The sequence below is a fragment of the Schistocerca piceifrons genome, chromosome 5 (assembly GCF_021461385.2).
Source record: "Schistocerca piceifrons isolate TAMUIC-IGC-003096 chromosome 5, iqSchPice1.1, whole genome shotgun sequence".
NCBI lineage: Eukaryota > Metazoa > Arthropoda > Insecta > Orthoptera > Acrididae > Schistocerca > Schistocerca piceifrons.
This window is the reverse complement of record NC_060142.1, coordinates 278,497,627-278,511,641: the sequence shown is the minus strand read 5'-3', so window position 1 is coordinate 278,511,641 and position 14,015 is coordinate 278,497,627.

The window sequence follows — 14,015 nt, the reverse complement described above, 5'->3', positions numbered from 1 at the left end:
CAGCCCTTTTTGCAGCAGCAGCACATCCTCGGAATCAAAAATAAATGAAACGCTCACGAAACGAATTCATTTCAAGGACGACTTCGACAGGACTGCCTCCTATCTTTTTGTTTTATCGTGCTCCCCATGAAACCTGCTACGACGTTTTCACGCAAGTCTACCGGGCAACAGTCTATATGACTCCAACCAGCGTTCCGAGCTTACGCAGATGACGTTGCCTTGACACTACAAGATGGCAGCGACACACAGCCCGTCTAACAGAGTTGAGGAAATCAACAGCGGTACTGTTGGTGCACTCTTGATTGTGTACAAATCTGCAGTGTTGCTCATAGACCAGTCTATGCACGAACTGCATCCATTCTTGTCTGCCACGAGTAGACATCTGGAAACATCTAGGGATGTTCTTTATTGTCCGTATAGAACAATAAGATCCGTGTACGATTTAGATCTCTCGACAGAATCCTCCGTCGTCTTCGTCACGAACAGCTGAGTGTCGTGTCTGCTGTTGTAACCATTTAATACGCCATAGACTAGTTGTAATTGATCGGCGTATGCCATCAGTATATAATGTTGCCAGAGACTGTGTTCACGTTTGCACTGCTGGTGTCAACGCTCTCATAGTAACGCAAACATTTCAGTCCACCTTCGTGTGTCTTTTCAGGATTAAGAGCTCACTTTCACACCCTACGAAAATTATAGTCAATGTCCATGTTGAAGCTGCTGTAGTGCTTCCTAATTTCTACTGCTTCTTTTTTAACAGAATTTCGGCATGTACAAGCATGGGAAGTTGCACGCAGAATCTCTCTACAGGATATCAGGCAAGTGTACCAGTTTCTTTTTCTCTTAGGTGTATATCTATTGCAAGCACAAGCAATCAAATAGATCATAAACCAACGTTTAAGATAACGGTGCAGTTTGTTACCCTCTCTATTTTAATATCTATATAAACGAAATCCTCTGGAATGGAGTACTCTTTTAACAGAAAAAATCCAGACTATATACTGACGATGCTATTTGCGGATGACCAGGTAAAAATAGCTCACAGTGAAAATAATCTACAAAGTGCAACATATCAACCAGAATGAATTTGTGCTTCATACAGCTTACAGATATCTGATAACAAAACAAAGATGATGACATTTTGTGGGTAAAACAAAATTGGATCCAAAATTGTAAGGAACGAGAAAATAATAGAGGAAGCATCAAATTTTAAATACTTGCGATACATTATTTCACATGAAACCGCAATTGATTGTCAGTGCATGATAGAGAAATCTAACATTAATGAATGGTAGGTAGGAGTGTTTTTAGACTTTCGTCTTTAGCCAGCCCTGTAATAGAAATTTAATACACTTTATTATTTTATTTTGAAATGCTAGTCTTCACTTTGTGTGCTGCAACCTTTTTTTGAAGTTACAATAATTATTCCGAGAAGAAAAGTATTTTAAAATGAGATAAACTGATCCAAGGTACAACAGGGTTGTGTACCTAGGACCAAATTTTCTGAAATTTAAAAGTGATGCAGTCAAGAAAATCTTGTCAATCGTGTATTTAGTAGTCTGTCTTAGAATATTACTTTACTACACACTAATAATCAGTAAGTGAAATCAAATTAAAAATCATTAAAATGGTTACAAGTTAAAAATATTTTCAAATGAAAGCTATTGTCAAGTAATAAAGATTGCCATTTTCAACTCAGGTAAGTTGTTAAACCATTAACGAAACTCAGTTAATTTCCAAATACCAGGTGTTCCATGGTAGAAGACAATTTTCCGTTTTTAGGTACAAGATGTTGCGCGACAGATGAAGTGTGGCTTAACGTCCACGCATAACTAGTTTTGAAAATGTACAAAATTTTACTCTCCTTAGAATTCTGTAACTGAAGAATTAACAATATCCTCCAAATAGCTGTTGTGCCACGTACGGCATGAAGATTCAGGCTGGCACTAGCCGATCTGAGTTGTGTGGACTGCGCTGCCTGTGGATGTGGAATTCCGCTGAGTAGGAAAGTGGTTTTTCTACGGAACGAGTAGGCTTTGAAGGGAGGAAGAACGGTGGCGATGAGGAGAGGGAACGGACGCACAGAGATGCAAGGAACTTGGGCGTGTGTGTGCAAACCGAGGCGTCGAGTGCACCACTGTTTACTTGTTGGAAGATTAACTGGCAAGAGCGGGCAGCTTCCCGCTTGTTGGAAGTAAAAGGCACTAAAAGTAGATAGCGGTGCTTGTAACGTGCTTGAAGCGGCTAGATACACGAAATGTTAATGCAGCCGCCGGGTTAATGGAAAGTTTGCGAATGGTACAGTTACTCGCCAGAACATTATGTATGGCCACTGACCTGCTATCGGTATAAACTCGTCCAGGCGATAGCAGCGTCACCCGGCGAGAGATAGTTGCTATCAGACACAGGCAAGGTGCATGTAGTATCAGTGAGAGTGCTGTCCGTGTGTAGAATGAGGAAGGTGCACAATATATCTCAGCTTGACTGAGATGCCGTGGGCGCTCGGCACAAGCATTTCGTAAACTACACGATTTGTCGGGTATTCGAGGAGCGCTGTGGGTGAGTGTCTTCAAGAAGCGGCCAAACGATAGTGAAACCATGTCCAAACGTCGTGAGGTTGGGCGGCTACCCCTCGGGCGTCATGGACTGGGCATGCTGGTAAAACAGGACAGGCGGCGAACTGTGGCTGAACTTACGTAAGACTTTAATGCTAGGCAGAGTAAAAGTGTGTGTCTGAACACACAGTGCGCCAAACACTCCTAACAATGGGTCTCCGTGGCCGACCCCCCATGCGTGTGCCAATGTTAACACCACGACATTGGCAACTACGACTGAAATGGGCACGTGACCATGGGCACTGGACGTTGCTGCAGTAGCAGAGTTTTGCATGATCTGATGAATCCCGATACCTTCTTCATCATGCCGATCGGAAGGCGCAAACTCGTCTTCCATGGGAGCAGTTGCGGGAGGCTCCATTATGCTCTGGGGAACATTCACATGGGCATCCATGGGCCTAGTAGAGGTCTTGCAAGGCACCATGACCGGCGAAGGGGTATCGTACACTAGCTGCAGACCACGTACACCCCTTCATGACGACCATGTATCCCGACAGCAGTGGCATGTTTCAGCAAGATAATGCGCCATTTCACAGGGCCAGGAGTGTGGCGAGTTCCAGTTGATGTGCTGGCCCCCCATCTCGTCATATCTGAATCCGATCGAACACATCTCGTATGTGAATGAATGTAGCGACAGAGGTCATCTCCCCCCCCCCCCCCCCCCTTCCGGACTTTCTGGGAATTAGGTGACTTGTGTGTGCAGATGTGGTGCCAGCTCCCTCCAGCGCCTCACTGGTTCCATGTGCCAGACGTGGCAGTACTGGTTATTAGGTCGGTGGTCATAATGTTCTGGCTGATCAGTGTATGCTCAACTTCTCAGTGTTCAACCAACACTGCTGATACTTGTCGTTAAAGTCTTCTCTTCTGTGGAGTGTGCTGTCTCTGATTTAGAGACTGGATAGTTACTTGAGTGTGTTATGTTAAAGCGATTCAGTAATGGGGGTTGTCACTAATTACGAAATTAATTTGTGCGTACTTGTCCGTTTGTTTATTAATGATGCTGTTATAGGCCGTGTGAGGACTGTGTCGTCAGCTATTTGCCATCTAAAAATTGTTATTTCTGGTCACTGATCCTAAGCAGTTTCTGGTGTAAGAGCTGATATTGTCTTGTATTTATGTGGACCGAGGTAGACGACTGGAGCATGCCATTGGACAGTGTTGGGGAACAGCGGCCATGACACAACCAGACGTCACTAAAAGAGAAGTAATATTCCATTTCTATTTGTATCAAAACTAGTGTTACATTCATTTGTGCGTTCTCGTAGGTTTAAAGACTTTGTTAGTTGATTCAGTTACACTTATTATGCCTTGGATGTGTGGAAAGGAGGCAACTGATTACTGGTTTAAGTAAGATCAAGGTAATTGGAATTACTCAGGAAGAACAGTAATTACAACACTTGCATAAAAGGTTCAAATTTTAATGCATTAAATTGTAAATTTTGTTGGTATGTCTGTAATATGTTTTTCTTAAGTACAGTTTTCCTTAGGATAGTAATTTCACTGGAAGTGTTTGTGCTATACTGGATAACTGTATTGGGTATCAGTCAACAAGATGATGCAGCTTTGCAATTTTAAAATAAATATTTAAGGTGTTAATGTTGTCCCTACTCAGTTAATTGCTCCACCCTTTCCCATTGTGGTCCAATCATATGTCACACATTAATACATTATACAGTACTTAAGTATGTAGAATTAATGATATTTACAAATGCTGCAAAAACAAAACCTCATGTCTCACAAAAATAGCACAAATCGCCGGAAACCCAGAAATAAGAGTAGAATTAGGATCAATGTCTTTAATTAAAAAAAAAAAAAAAAAATATGACAATGAAAGAGCACTTGAGCAGAACGGAGTATGACGACAGGTTTTCAGAAATATTAAAAAAACCGACAGAACAAGACCCAAAATTAAAATTAGGGAGTAGGATTAATATCTGCGAGTAGGCTTTACAGAAGAAGAAGAAAACGAAGAAAAAGACACCATAGTTCTTGCGAGAATCTACTGACGAAACTTGTGGATCCTTTTTTCGGGACAGAAAACACGGAAATTTTTCAGCTCTTTGCATACCCATACCATTGTGGTGTCGTGGTCTCATACCAAAATATGGCACTAAAGTATGTAGTTGGTTCAGCCCAGCAGCACAAAACATATCTGATCAAAAGTATCCGAACGCAGCTATGTAATGTGGAATTGACCACAAGATGTCGTGAAGAGTTCGCCGCCACTGTAAAAGGAGCCAGGGAACACTGAGTTGTCAGTAGAGAAGCAGACTGCAGAATGGGTCGGAAAGGAGACATCAATGACTTCGAATGTGGAATAGTCGTTGGATGTAACCTTAGTAACAAAACAATCAGAGATATTTCAACCACTGTAAAGCTGCGCAAGTAGATGGTAGGTGATGTGACTGTGAAGTGGAAACCTAGAGGAACAACCACAGCTAAACCGAAACCAGGTGGACCTCGCGTACTAACTGAAATGGACTGTCGAGCACTGCAGTAAAAAATCGCAGAAATAATCACTAATGAGTTCCAAAGTGCTATGAGCAGAGCGCTCTAGGGAGAGGGGATGGCGTGTGGTCCGTTCCCCCTCCCCCTCCCCCTCCCCCTCCCCCTCCTCCTCCTCCTCCTCCTCCTCCTCCTCCTCCTTGTCCGCCGCTCGTGGTCTCGCGGTAGCGTTCTCGCTTCCCGAGCACGGGATCCCGGGTTCGATTCCCGGCGGGGTCAGGGATTTTCACCTGCCTCGAGATGACTGGGTGTTTGTGTTGTCCTCATCATTTCATCATCATCCAGGAAAGTGGCGAAATTGGACTGAGCAAAGATTGGATAATTGTACGGGCGCTGATAACCACGCAGTTGAGCGCCCCACAAACCAAACATCCCCACTCCTCCTCCTTCTCCTTCTCCCCCCCCCCCCCCCCCGCCCGCTTTCAGGAGTTTCTCTTTCAAGAAAATAATTTAGAAGGCAGTATTAAGTAGTTTTTAACAGGGTCTGAACTGGGACTTTCTTGTGGCTACTTGCAAGCCGCCATTCGTCTTCCAAAGTACAAAAAGTAGGCTACTCCATACCTCGTAGTGTAATGTGGGTTATTCGTGAGAGTGACCTATGTTCCACTGAAGACGTTCTTGCTGGCGAAAGTTGCTTGTATCTTTTACAAACATTTAATGTAGCGTGAAAAAAATACTGTGAGCGCTCCAATCTGCGAACTGTGGTGCGCATGCAGTGACGTAGCACAGCAGGGGCAAGGCGCGGCGTGGTGGGCGCGGTAGCCCTTGCAAGAAGTCGACATTTATGCCTTTGAGACGCCTCTAGAAGGTGTCATGAAACCTCAGAGAAAACAGATATACTATAGTGTAAACGCTCAAGACAAATGGAGATTGGAAATCTTAGATCTTAAATGGAATTTGACGTGGCCGAACGTATTGATTGAAGTATTTGTATTTATGACTTAGTGGTATTTTGGATCTGTCTTCACAATTGGCGTAGTTGGTTGAAGAAATACAGCATATTATCGTCGAAGAGGTGTTAGTCATTCAGTAGCTGGAAATACAGGGTGTTTCGAAAAGAATATAAGTATTTCGAATGCACATATTTATTAAACTTTAAGACATACGAATATGAAATATTACACACGTATTTACGAACCTCTCAATTTCAGATTTCAAACGTTCAATATGTCCTGCATGAGCAACAGAAACAATATCACATCGATACTCAAATTCTTCACATACTCGGGAAACACGTCCTTAGTCATTGATGTTTTGGCAGTACGGATCAAGTTCTTCAACTCTTCCAGGTTCTATAGGTGGTACATAAAGGTTATCTTTAACGAAACCCCACAGGAAGAAGTCAGAGGGTGTCAAATCCTGTGACTTTGGAGCCCAGCTGAGACATGCTAAGTCGCCAGCTCCTTGACGACTAATCCAACGGTTCGGTAGAGTTTCGATCAGATATTCACGCACTTGTAAACTCCAGTGAGAGGGTGCCCCGTCTTGTTGAAAAATAAAGTTGTCTTCGTGCAACCTCGGAAACACCAGTTTTGTAACATAGCGAGATACTGCCGACCGTTAACCGTGTTCTCGTCAAAGAAGAATGCGCCGTAATAAGATGATCGGGATATGGCATAAAACACATTGACTTTGGGCGAATCTCATACATGTTCAATGGCTGCATGTGCGTTCTGAAGGCCCCAAATTCCAACATTGTGTTTGCTTACCTGACAACTAACGTGGAAAGTCGCTTCTTCACTGAATACGATGCGTTGTGCGAAAGTGTTATCATCGTCAGTAGCATCAAGAATCAAGCATTACCAAACAAAACAGAAGACAACTGACATGTATATAAACTAAACTATGTATTCGTTTCTCCAATAGCCGAGCCGGGGCGCAGCGATCTATAGTTTGGACAAAATAAAACTTTGTCATACGTAGTGAGACACACTCTTTCAGCATCCCCCTGCTTGAGACAAAGTAAAGAAAGTAAGTTTGCGCACGGCCGTGGTACGAGTGGCCGAACCACGACCACAAAACAAAAAAGTGACCGTATTTGAAGAACAGTGAAAGATAACTTTGACCACATCTGACTGACAGATCCGCCACGCAGTGCTCCCTACTCGTGGTGTTACGGTGTTACAGTCAAGTCGCCATATGCACACACGAAACAAAAAACACAGCAACCTCCGGGAATAGACTTCCCCCCCTCCGCCCCTACATCCTATCGCATGGGCGCCCTTGGTCCAATTAGCTCAATGACAGTGCGGAGGGAGTGAAAAAGAGTGGAGCCGCTACCCATTAGCCACATATTTCTGCAGTCAGTGCTAGGCAGCGCTTGAGGTGTGTGAAAGGCGAAGCCACTGGGCAGTGTCGTCGTAACTGCCGTCTGCGTCACGTCTGCTGTGCAGCGAGCTACCTTAATTTAAGTATTAACTATATTCTCCTTATTTACCACTTCTTCTTCCGTGTGTTTTTGCTTTTAGGAAGCTTAAATTGTCGAATGCTAGTAATAGTGTTCCATTGATTTCGTGTTTGTTTTGAATACAGTCAGAGAGAGTCCCTTTAGTCAGCCATAGTGCCAGTAGTGCTAGTGTTTGTTTTCTCCACAGTCCAGAGACAGGTAGTGTTATTTTCATTGTTTTCTGCAAGAAGTGTCTAGTAACCACAGTTTAGTCAACTATCAGCCGCCTTTAGTGAATTAGCAGTCTAGTTAAAAGTTGATTAACTCTCTACAGTAAATTGATTTCTTAGGATGGATAGGATGTGTGACTGCTGTTTACGGACGCAGGAGGAGCTGGCCACTGTTCGCGAACAGCTGAACGTGTTGATGGCCGCGGTCAGCCGTCTAGGCTGCTGCCTCGGAGTGTAGCGGCAGTGGGGAGTCTGGTGCGTCGCATGGTACACCCCAGGTGTTACATGCTTCACCCACTGTCCCTGCTGTCGAGACATCTTCGCGGGTACCGGGCGCGGTTGGGTCACCCTCTCCCCAAGGGGAGTGGCGGGTTCAGCGGCGTTCGCGGCGCACGAGGAGGAGGGTCAATGTGGAGGCTGGCCGTGTGGCATCGCCCGCTCTGCCTGTGAGTGGACATGTGGCCGCTCTTTCAGCAAGGTCCGAGCAGGCGCACGGGGGAAGGGGTTTATTAGTTATTGGGAGCTCCAACGTTAGCCGGGTGATGGAGCCCCTTAGGGAAATAGCGGAAAGGTCGGGGGGGTCTCATCCGAGACGTGGAGGAGGCCCTGCTGGCTGCGATAGAGAGCACTGGGTGCACCCGACTGCAAATTGTTACTCATGTCGGCACCAATGACCCCTGCCGTCTGGGTTCAGAGGTCATCCTCAGTTCGTGCAGGCAGTTGGCGGAGTTGGTGAAGGCGGAAAGCCTCGCTCGCGGGGTGGAATCAGAGCTAACTATTTGTAGTATCGTTCCCAGAACTGATCGCGGTCCTCTGGTTTGGAGCCGAGTAGAAGGCTTAAACCAGAGGCTCTGACGATTCTGCGGAGATCTGGGGTGCAAATTTCTCGACCTCCGCAATCGGGTGGAGAAATGTAGGGTCCCCCTGAATAGGTCAGGCGTGCACTACACGCAGGAAGCGGCTACAAGGGTAGCGGAGTACGTGTGGAGTGCACATGTGGGTTTTTTAGGTTAGAGAATTCCCTCCCTAGGCCCGACAAGACGCCTCCTGAGACGCGGCAAGGTAGGAGTAGGCAAAATGCAACAGGGAATAACAATATTAATGTGCTAATAGTTAACTGCAGGAGCGTCTATAGAAGGGTCCCAGAACTGCTCTCATTAATAAACGGTCACAATGCCCACATAGTACTAGGGACAGAAAGTTGGCTGAAACCAGATGTAAACAGTAATGAAATTCTAAACTCAGATTGGAATGTATACCGCAGAGACAGACTGGACAGTGAAGGGGGAGGCGTGTTTATAGCGATAAGAAGTGCAATAGTATCGAAGGAAATTCACGGAGATCCGACATGTGAAATAATTTGGGTGAAGGTCACGGTTAAAGCAGGCTCAGACATGGTAATTGGATGTCTCTCTAGGCCCCCTGGCTCAGCAGCTGTTGTGGCTGAGCACCTGAAGGATAATTGGAAAATATTTCGAGTAGATTTCCCCACCATGTTATAGTTCTGGATGGAGATTTTAATTTGCCGGATATAGACTGGGAGACTTAAACATTCATAACGGGTGGCAGGGACAAAGAATCCAGTGAAATTTTTTAAAGTGCTTTATCTGGAAACTACCTTGAGCAGTTAAACAGAGAACAGACTAGTGGCAATAACATATTAGACCTTCTGGTGGCAAACAGACCCGAACTATTTGAAACCGTTAACGCAGAACAGGGAATCAGCGATCATAAAGCGGTTACTGCATCGATGATTTCAGCCGTGAATAGAAATATTAAAAAAGGTAGGAAGATTTTTCTGTTTAGCAAAAGTGACAAAAAGCAGATTTCAGAGTACCTGACGGCTCAACACAAAAGTTTTGTTTTAAGTACAGATCGTGTTGAGGATCAGTGGCCAAAGTTCCAAACCATCGTGCAATATGCATTAAATGAGTATGTGCCAAGCAAGATCCTAAGAGATAGTAAAGAGCCACCGTGGTACAACAACCAAGTTAGAAAACTGCTGCGGAAGCAAAGGGAACTTCACAGCAAACATAAACATAGCCAACGCCTTGCAGACAAACAAAAATTACGCGAAGCGAAATGTAATGTGAGGAGGGCCATGCGAGAGGCGTTCAATGAATTCGAAAGTAAAGTTCTATATACTGACTTGGCAGAAAATCCTAAGAAATTTTGGTCTTATGTCAAAGCGGGAGGTGGATCAAAACAAAATGTCTAGACACTCTGTGACCAAAATGGTACTGAAACAGAGGATGACAGACTAAAGGCCGAAATACTAAATGTCTTTTTCCAAAGCTGTTTCACAGAGGAAGACTGCACTGTAGTTCCTTCTCTAGATTGTCGCACCGATGACAAAATGGTAGATATCGAAATATACGACAGAAGGATAGAGAAACAATTAAAATCGCTCAAAAGGGGAAAGGCCGCTAGACCTGATGGGATACCAGTTCGATTTTACACAGAGTACGCGAAGGAACTTGCCCCCCTTCTTGCAGCGGTGTACCGTAGGTCTCTAGAAGAGCGTAGCGTTCCAAAAGATTGGAAAAGGGCACAGATCATCCCCGTTTTCAAGAAGGGACGTCGAACAGATGTGCATAACTGTAGACGTATGTCTCTAACGTCGATCAGTTGTAGAATTTTGGAATACGTATTATGTTAGAGTATAATGACTTTTCTGGAGACTAGAAATCTACTCTGTAGGAATCAGCATGGGTTTCGAAAAAGACGATCGTGTGAAACCCAGCTCGCGCTATTCGTCCACGACACTCAGAGGGCCATAGACACGGGTTCCCAGATGGATGCCGTGTTTCTTGACTTCCGCAAGGCGTTCGATACAGTTCGCCACAGTCGTTTAATGAACAAAGTAAGACCATATGGACTATCAAATGAATAAAGTAAGACCATATGGACTATCAGACCAATTGTGTGATTGGATTGAAGAGTTCCTAGATAACAAACGCAGCATGTCATTCTCAATGGAGATAAGTCTTCCGAAGTAAGAGTGATTTCAGGTGTGCCGCAGGGAAGTGTCGTAGGACCGGTGCTATTCACAATATACATAAATGACCTTGTGGATGACATCGGAAGTTCACTGAGGCTTTTTGCGGATGATGCTGTGGTATATCGAGAGGTTGTAACAATGGAAAGTTGTATTGCGATGCAGGAGGATCTGCAACGAATTGACAGATGGTGCAGGGAATGGCAACTGAATCTCAATGTAGATAAGTGTGAAGTGCTGCGAATACATAGAAAGAAAGATCCTTTATCATTTAGCTACAATATAGCAGGTCAACAACTGGAAGCAGTTAATTCCATAAATTATCTGGGAGTTTGCATTAGGAGTGATTTAAAATGGAATGATCATATAAAGTTGATCGTCGGTAAAGCAAATGCCAGACTGAGATTCATTGGAAGAATCCTAAGGAGATGCAATCCGAAAACAAATGAAGTAGGTTACAGTACGCTTGTTTCCCCACTGCTTGAATACTGCTCAGCAGTGTGGGATCCGTACCAGATGGGGTTGATAGAAGAGATAGAGAAGATCCAACGGAGAGCAGCGCGCTTCGTTACAGGATCATTTAGTAATCGCGAAAGCGTTACGGAGATGATAGATAGGCTCCAGTGGAAGACTCTGCAGAAGAGACGCTCAGTAGCTCGGTACGGGCTTTTGTTGAAGTTTCGAGAACATACCTTCACCGAGGAGTCAAGCAGTATATTGCTCCCTCCTACGTATATCTCGCGAAGAGACCACGAGGATAAAATCAGAGAGATTAGAGCCCACACAGAGGCATACCGACAATCCTTCTTTCCACGAACAATACGAGACTGGAATAGAAGGGAGAACCGATAGAGGTACTCAAGGTACCGTCCGTCACACACCGTCAGGCGGCTTGCGGAGTATGGTTGTAGATGAATGACTGGAAACGCGTGATTTGGCGTGATGAATTACGTCCTACCCCGTAATAATCCTGTAGAATTGTTGGTGTTTGGGGAACGCCTAGAGAACGTTAAGGCTGAAACCTGATAATTAAGGAAGGCAGGATTGGGTTACGATTGTGGACGGGGCCCGAATCAATTACTGTTGGTTTGCTTTGCAATTTCACTCATTTATTTTAATAAATAATTTTTGAAAAGAAGCCAGTCAAGTCGCAATCAGACTTTTAAGGCAGGTAACCACAATCACGGCTGAAGGCGTATACAGTAGAGTATCGATGGTTCGAGGTGAAGGGGACCGGAACCACCTCGAACTATCGAAAACTCCGACTATCGAAATTTAAATGGGAAAAAGATATGTTATGATACTGTAAGTAATACAGGTCAAAATATGAACTTTATTAAAATAAAAGTATTTACACATGCATTTACATTGGGAGAAGAACAATAATTATTTATTTAGACAAGTAATGGTGAAGTGTCTTTTGTTTGGCGAAGCTGCAATGTTTCCTCGCGGCAATGTCACGCCACCGTCTCAGGAGCGGTAGGCCAGTTGGTGTCGCCTCAGGCTGTAGTTCCATGTAGCATATAGCGGCCTCGAGAGCAGCGTAGCCATCGGTGTGACTCATCATCGGTGCAGCCTCTGCCTCGCCGTCCTCATCACTCTCACACTGCGATGGAATGTTAACCATGTCAGTTATAGAAGAGTCTGCTACTTCCAACTGTTCATCCGAATTTAACCACTCGCCTACTTCCACCTCTTCTGTCTCTTCAAACCCTGGCAATCTTCTGATTGAATTACAAATGGTTGATCGTCTTCATCTGCTAAATCTTCAGTTTCTGTGTCTGGCATACTTTCCTGTAGAATTTTCCTCCATGACTTAGAAATTGTGTCTGACTTTATTTCGCTCCAAGATTCGCTAAACCAGTACACGACGTCCTTCAAAGTCACTTTCTTCAAAGCTCCTACAATGCTTTCGTTGTCTTCGGAATGCAGGATTGGCTGTAGCAATCGCCGTCGATACTTTTTTTTTTTTTAGACATTCCAGAACGCCCTGATCCATGGGTTGAATGAGACAGGTAACGTTTGGTGGGAAAGACAAGGCGCGGATACCGTCGCACTGCAGCTCTCCTGCACTTGGATGTGAGGACGCAATATGCATGAGCAAAATTGCTTTGCATGGCAGTCCCCCTTCTTTTGAAAAAATCTTGTAGTCAGGTACAAATGAGTTAAAAAACCAGTTCTTGAAGATTTCCTGATTCATGCAGGCATTATTCTGATGTGTATAGACAACCGGAAGAGCTGAGATGGATACATTCTTCAATGCTCTTGGCTTGGCAGACTTCCCAATTACAACTAGTTTTAGTTTGTGGTTTCCAGTTGCATTTGAAGCTGCCATAACTGTGAGCCGCTCTTTGCATTTTTCGAGCCCAGGAGCACTTTTTTCTTCACAAGAAGCAAGTGTTCTCGCTGGTAACATTTTAAAATTTAGCCCAGTTTCGTCACAGTTATATACTTGTTCATTAGAAAAAATTATCGTCAGTTATGATTTTTTTTAAAGTCGACGATAAATTTTGAAACGGCCTGAGCGTCACCAGAGAGTTTTTCTCCACATACATCTAGTTGACGCACTCCATACCTCAGTAAGCGGCGAAATTGTCATCTCCTTCCTGCAGCTGGTTTCTGAAAAACAAAGCTGTTTCTTGCAAGGTTGGGCCAGAAATCGGAGCACCCTGCTGTCTCTGTTGGGCAAACCACATGAACAATGCCTCACTTGTTTTTTCGGAGTCTGACTTCTTTATACTTCGAGTGAGAGATTCGTGTGTATGTAACTCGTGGTCTTGCGGTAGCGTTCTCGCTTCCCGCGCATGGGATCCCGGGTTCGATTCCCGGCGGGATCAGGAATTTTCTCTGCCTCGAGATGACTGGGTGCTGCGTGTCTTTCATCCTCATTTCGTCGTCATTGACCCGCGAGTCACCGAAATTGCAATTTCGGCGGCCGAACACCCCGCATGTGGTGTCCCGGCCAACAATGCCGTACGATCATTTCATATTTTTGAGAGATTCGTGTTAGCATTTCTGTGAAGAAAACTGTTCCAATTTAAGTCGGTTTCTTCGCCAGTCACCAACAGTAACTTCACCGACACCGTATTCGAGAGCAAGTTTTTTTATTGTTTCTCCTTTGTCAAGTCGTCTTAGTGCTTCTAATTTTAGATACAAAGGCACAAATTTCCTCTTTTTTGTTACAGCACTCATCTTTGTAAGGTGTACAACGGAACACACAGTCAACAAACAAAACGACACACAACATTGTACAGTACAGGTACTGGGAACTACAGCAGCGT